The sequence below is a fragment of the Elephantulus edwardii genome, unplaced genomic scaffold (assembly GCF_000299155.1).
Source record: "Elephantulus edwardii isolate Elephantulus edwardi_28Jun2011 unplaced genomic scaffold, EleEdw1.0 scaffold00085, whole genome shotgun sequence".
NCBI lineage: Eukaryota > Metazoa > Chordata > Mammalia > Macroscelidea > Macroscelididae > Elephantulus > Elephantulus edwardii.
In genome coordinates, this window is record NW_006399835.1 from 3,406,586 (window position 1) to 3,413,481 (window position 6,896).

The window sequence follows — 6,896 nt, forward strand, 5'->3', positions numbered from 1 at the left end:
CTCTTGCTCATATGTTCTTTCATGAAATTCTTCTGTGTCCACCAGTTCATTTTGGTACAATGACTGTATACTCCTTGCATCTTATTTGAATGCTTCCTGAATCATTTAATATTCTACCCAAGCATCCTTAAGTATTGCAACTCGAGGCTTGAATTTGTTCTTCAGTTCCTTCAGCTTTTAGAAGTGACTGATTTTTCTGTCTCAGTCTGGAAGCTCTGCTGAAATTTGTCCACCCTGGGTGACATTGTTGATATCTGTGGCACAGCTTTTAGAATCACACCAACACACAAAGCACCAGAGTATAGTGAACAGACAGGACTGTGGTGGTTATTGTGAAGTGCATTACCTAGGAAGCTAATCCTCCAGTGATGTTCTGTTGTAACTCATCTGGTTTTTCTTGTCTAATTTGCACAATTAAATTGTTTTTTGTTTCTAGTCTCTTTCATCTGGAAGCTCGGTAGAAACATACTCTCTATGAGTTGTTGTTGTTATATTACTAAATATAAAATACAACTGAGTCAAGTATGACTCCTAGTGACCATCTCAAGAACAGATCTGCTGTCCTCATCTTCTCTGACATACTTGAGCCCATTGTTGCATCACTATCTCAATACATCTCTTTGAAGGTTTTCCTTTAACTGCCCTTTCCCTTTTTCTAGTATGTTATATCTTTCCATAGAATAGCAGCATACCCAAATATGTGATTATTGTTGTTGTAGTTGTTGTTAAGTGTCATTGAGTCATAGGCTACTCACAGCGACCCTATGAATGAAAGTCCTCGACACTTGTGTGCACAACTTTCATCCTTTCTCCAGGTTCATAGGGTTTGCAGAGGCAAGCTGTTTACGGAAGTGGATGCCACCCATGCTCCCAAGCTTATTTTAATCCAGGAGTTCTGCCAAACACTGTCCACCATGAGTAACCATTATCGCATTTGACACATCAGTGTCACAGTGTACAGCTCACAACGAACACAAGTTGCCTCTGTACAGCAATTGTCAAAAAACATGGAATTAGTGACAGAAATGAGGCTGGAGCAAATATGTGATAGTATCTCAATAACACGCCTAAGTATGTGAAAGTATACTAGCAACATAACCTAGTATGTGATAATATCCTAGGAACATACCCAAGTGTGTGATATGAAACGTGACCATCTTTGCTTCCATGGCAGACTTTGGTTTCATTTTCTCCAAGATATATCTATTTGTTCTTTTTTTTTTTACACTTTTTAAAAATTTTTATTATTTTGTGTGTGTACCGTCAAATCACATCTGACTGGTACAGGAGGAGATTGATCCTCCTTCTCCAGCAGAGTATCTGGTGGATTTGAACCATGTACCTCTGAGATTGCAGTACACCTTCTTGCCACTAGGCCACCAGAGCTCGCCTCTATTTGTACTTTTGGCAGTCAATGGGATACTCAGCATTTTTCTCCAAAAGCACAACATAAAGGCATTGATTAATCAGTCATCTTTATTCATTGTCCACTTTCAGATGCATAGGATGTGATCGGAATGACTATGGCTTGAATCAGGCCATAAGGTGTCTAAAAGCTCACATCATTGCTCTTCAGGGCCTTGGAGAGGCTCCAGCAGACTTTCCCAGTACTATACATCACCAGATTTCCTGACTACTGATACCAAGGATGTTGTGGACTCAAGCACGATGAAATAGTTGACAACTTCAGTCTTTTCTCCATCTATCATAATGTTGCTCATTGAAATGTAGGTGGCTTAGTGGTAAGAGGCTGTGCTACAATCTCACAGGTACACAGTTTGAATCCACCAGCTGCTCCATGGAAGAAGGATAGGCATCCTCCTTCTGTGAGATTAACTACCTCTGAAAACCCTCTGTAGGGTCAGCTATGGTTGTTCTGACTTGACAGTACACAATAACAAATAATCCATATTGAAGGCTATAGTTCTTAATCCTCTTATAGCAAGCACTTGAAGTCCTCCTCACTTTCAGCAAACAAGAAAAGTTGCATCATCTGTGTAGTGCAGATTGTTAATGAATCTTTCTCCAATTCAGATGTCACATTCTTCTTTATAAATTCCAGATTCACAAATGATTTTCTTAGCATACAGATTGAACAAATACAGAAGAGAAATGTATAGCCATAACTTACATCTTTCATGATTTTAAACCATGCCGTTTTCCCTTGCTCTGTTCAGACAACAGCTTTTTTGTTTCAGTAAGTGAGTGAGTGTGAGTGACTGTGTGTGTGTGTGTGTGTGTGTGTGTGTGTGTGTGTGTGTGTGTAAAATTACAGAAGAAGAATAGATGCTTTCTAGTTGTGGTGCTGGAGAAGATAAAAGATACCATGAACTGCCAAGAAAACAAAAATAGGTCTGTCTTGGAGAAGGTAAAACCAAGTGTCTCCTTGGAGGCCTCACTTACTTTGGGTACATGGCCAGGAGAGATTGGTCCTCAGAGAAGGATGTTGTGATTGGAAGGGTGGACGGACAGTGCAGGAGAGGGAGACTCAGGATGAGATGGATTCATACAGTAATTGGGGCGATGAAGGTTGGTGTGTCAGAGTTAGTGACACTGGCTCAGGACAGGGAAGGGTTCAGCTGCTGTACATAGGGTTGCTGTATATCACAATCGACTCAGTGGTGTCACGGCAGTGTCAAATCCAGTCTGAACTCTGACATTTCTCTGTGTACCATTCTAGCCAATTTTGGATGATCTTCAGCAATATTTTGCTTGCATGTGATATATGATGTTGTTCAATAATGTCCACATCCTAGTGGGCCATCTTCCTTAAGATTGGTAACAAATATGGATCTCTTTCAGTCATTTGGCTAGGTAGTTGCATTCCAAATCTCCTGGCATAGACTGATTGACATGTCCAGGGATGCATTTAGTTACAACAGATCAACTGGTATCACATCAATACCTGGGGCCTTATTTTTTTGCCAGTACTATAAATGCAGCTTGAACATTTTCCATCATTACCTTTAGCTTTTAGTTATATGCTACATCCTAAAATATCCCAGAGTTGACCATTTCTTTTTTGTACAGTGATGCTGTATGTTCTCTCCATCTTTTTTTGATGCTTCCTGGACTTACAAGATTTTGTCCAGAACATCTCTCAGTATTGAAACTTGAGGCTTGCACTTGTTTTTCAGTTCTTTCAACTTGAAAAATGCTGAATGAGGTTTTTTTTTCCTTTTTCTTCATCCAACTCCAGCTTTTTGCACATTTTATTATAAAACTTTGTTTTCTCTAGCTGACCTATGAAATTTTCCATTCAAATTTTTTACTTAAGCATTTCTTTTGTTTTAGCTTTTGATACTCTAGTGTAATTTTCAGAGTCTCATATAACATTTATTGCCTTGCTGATGTTTGAAATGATGATGGAATATCTTTTAGCATCAAAGCAACATATAATGCACTATAGCATAAGAAATTCACAGGTGGGTGGTTTACGTTGTTGTAGATGCCATTGAGTCAACTATAACAAAGTCAAATCTAGTGCCATCCTCTACCATCCTAATCTGCTCTGGTATACTTTAGTCTTTTGTTACAGTCACTGACTGTATCAATCCATCTCAAAGAGAGTTTTCCTTTTCTTCTTTACCAAACATAATGTCTTTTTCCAAGGACTGACCTTTCCAAAATCATATCCAAAGTATATCAGACAAAAAAAATTGTGAATAGTATTATAAATTGAACAGTGGATTTGATCCTCATACAAATGCTTGTTTTGTATTTAGGCTTCTACAAATAATGGCTGTTTTTGTTGTTAAATTCCTTTGAGTCAATTACGACTCATAGACACCTTGTGAGCAACAAATTGAAATCTTACCTATTCTGTGTCATCCTCATGTTTTCTGCCCCGTTTAAACTCAGGACTGCAGCCTCAATCAGTGAAGTGAAACCATCAACAAGGTGGACTGAGGCTGTGACAAATGATGGTAGGAAAGGAAAACGATCAGTGATAGGAAAGAGGATTGAAGGATAAACAGTGCAAATAGTGAGAGTAAGTGAAAATTAACCTTTAAACTGTGAAGGACAGCAAGATTGAAAAGTGAAAGGATACAGACTTTATAGGTGGGGCAAAGAAAGGTCTATAAAAGAGATTAAAATGTTAGTGAACTCCATATGCAATCGGGATAAAGTCAAGTCAGGATGTTGTAAAGATGCAGGACAGTAATACACAGAATTTCTAAGAAGGAACTTGCTCTACAGATAAAAAATACAAACCATTATTCTGTATTATGATTATTATTATTCTTTTTCTTTCACATTGGGCAGATATACCAGTGACAGTTGGAGTTCCCTTTCAGCCAGATAACTCCCATATGCTACATAATACTGCCACTGATTAAAAAATCCTATGGAAGATACAGGCTATCTCTGGAACGATAGCATTTGGTACTCGAATTATCAGTCTTTTGGGGCGGCAAAGATAATCAGATACCCCCTCCAACAACTTTGTGACTAAGCCATTTGCTGAGAAGAAAATGGATGCGAGTCATACACTGAAAGTTAGTTTGTACACTTGCTGCCTGTTAATCACAAGTTTCTGACATTTTGTGAGTCTTATTTTATATTTCTAGTTGAGCTTTGTCATTTAAAGGCAAAGTTATTGATGTGAAAGCTAGTTACAGAAATTAGCATGGAATTACAGAGCTTTGAGGGGAGGTAATGTGTAGGGGAAAATTATCAGAGAAATCTAGTCTATCAAGTCGAATTTATTATTGTGTGATCAGTACTTAAGTCCTCTGAACTTTGGCTTTGTCAAAGTAAAATGGGAATAGTAATATCTAAATAAGAATATTAATAATATATACACCTATAAAGTTAATATAATAACATCTGTATAAAAGAGTTGCTTGCAAGTCTTGGGGGCGGGGGGGGAATCCAGATGGTGAGAGTCTTTGTGGAACATCTCCAAACTTGTTCACCTAGGTCTCTCTCCCTCCTTGGAGTGTGTGGGTTTGTGTGTGTGCTGTCTGAGTGAGAGTGTAAGGTGAAGACATTTTAGGCATCATTGTGGTAAGAATATAATGAAAGTCACTTGGATCCTGTCACTGAGAAATGAATTCATGAACAAAAGCCAGATGTTCTCCAAGAACTTCCAGAAATGCTAGAGAGGATTTTGTAGAAATCCGGAAAGATCCTAAATGTAGAAAAACATGCCTTTTCTTACTTATGTCACAGAATCTGTCTCCAAAGGTAGGTTTATTCTGGGGACATTTGGGGCTTGCACTTTTGCTCACTTAAAATCGTTGGGTGCTCAGATTTTACTTGCAACTCTCTGTCTTCTCTACCTTTCAATATCTCAGTCACTCTTTCTAGACCAAGTACATTATTTCCCCCCCTATGCTTTATATTGAGGGTATTCAAGTTAACTTCCCATTTTGGTATATAATTTTGAAACATAAGGGTCAATTTTCTATAATCTGAGTGTTAATTTTATTATTGAGAAGGTGAGAAGCAAATCTAAGGATGATGGACTAATAGCAAAAACAAAACAAAAAACAAAACACCAAAAAAACCCAATCCTACAACAAAAACCCAAACCACAGCAATACAGTTATATTCATTATTAAATTATTAATTTTGGAATGACTATTGCATCTTCATCCAAATAATGCATCAATTCTGCATCAATTTAACAATCACACTCTCATTATATACTAGCGATAGAGCAATAAGTTCAGTAATCTTTTATGTTTGTTTCTCTAGATCATTTTTTCTCTTTTTTCAATATAGGTCAAAATTAGGGAGATGCTTCTTGAATTTTTACACCCTTGCTCTAGAATGGTCAAGAAAAATTTAAGTTTCTAAATTTCAAATGAAATAAAATCTTAAAGAGTATAAACTTCCCAGCTTATAAGCACAAGACAAGGCAATAATGCCTTACCCAGCAACTTCAATCAATGTCCCTTTACTTAGATTTGTTTACTCAGGAAAATTATGTAACTACTGTGACTTCTGAAAGTCCAGACTCAGCATTTGAGAGTATTTAGTATTTAAACAAGTGGCAGAGCAACAAACTCATTTGGAGGAAGATATTTAAAGAAAAAAGAAGTGCCATATGTCATCAGCTGGCATAATTTAACTTGCAAATCACATGTTGGCAAGAACTAGTTCACAGCAGATGGCTGGACTGTTGTGCTTCAGACCTCAAACCTCTACTTTCCCATTTTGTGTTGGAAATCTAATTAAAGACCTTTTTATCACCATCAGATTAATTATACACAGACCTTTTATCTATTAGGAAACTGACCTGTGTTTAACCACTTCCTCCCCAAACCCTCTGTTTTCCAAGATTTTCAAGAAGTGGATTTTTTTAACCAAACTTAAGAACACAAATTAGATATATCTGATGTTTATATTTTAAACTTCATGAGTTATTAGATATTAGGTGCTGTGCTGTTAACTCTACTCAAAGTAACTCAGTATGGAACAGAATGATACACTGCCTGGTCCTGTAGCTTCATCAGATTGTTGCTGTTTGAGCCCATTGTTGTGGTCACTATGTCAATCTATCTTTTTCAGGATCTTCTTTATCACTGACTCCTTACAAGCATGGTATCTTTTTTAAGAAAGGATCCTCTTCATACCATGTCTCAAGTATGTAAAATAAAGTTTTACTAGTCTCCCTTTTATGAAGAATTTGACTTTACCATTCACAAAACAGATTTGGTCACTCCTTAAGCAGTTCTTACTGTATTCAATGTTCTTCACCAACCCTATAATTCAACAACATGAATTCTTTTCCAGTCTTTTTTATCCATTGCTCATCTTTTACATACACATGAGGTGATTGAAAATAACATGTTTTGAGTCAGTTGTACCTTTTCTATCAAAGTGACATTTTTATTTCTTAAAGCACAGTCAACACTCTTGACACCAGCAGCCAGGAAATAAAAAAA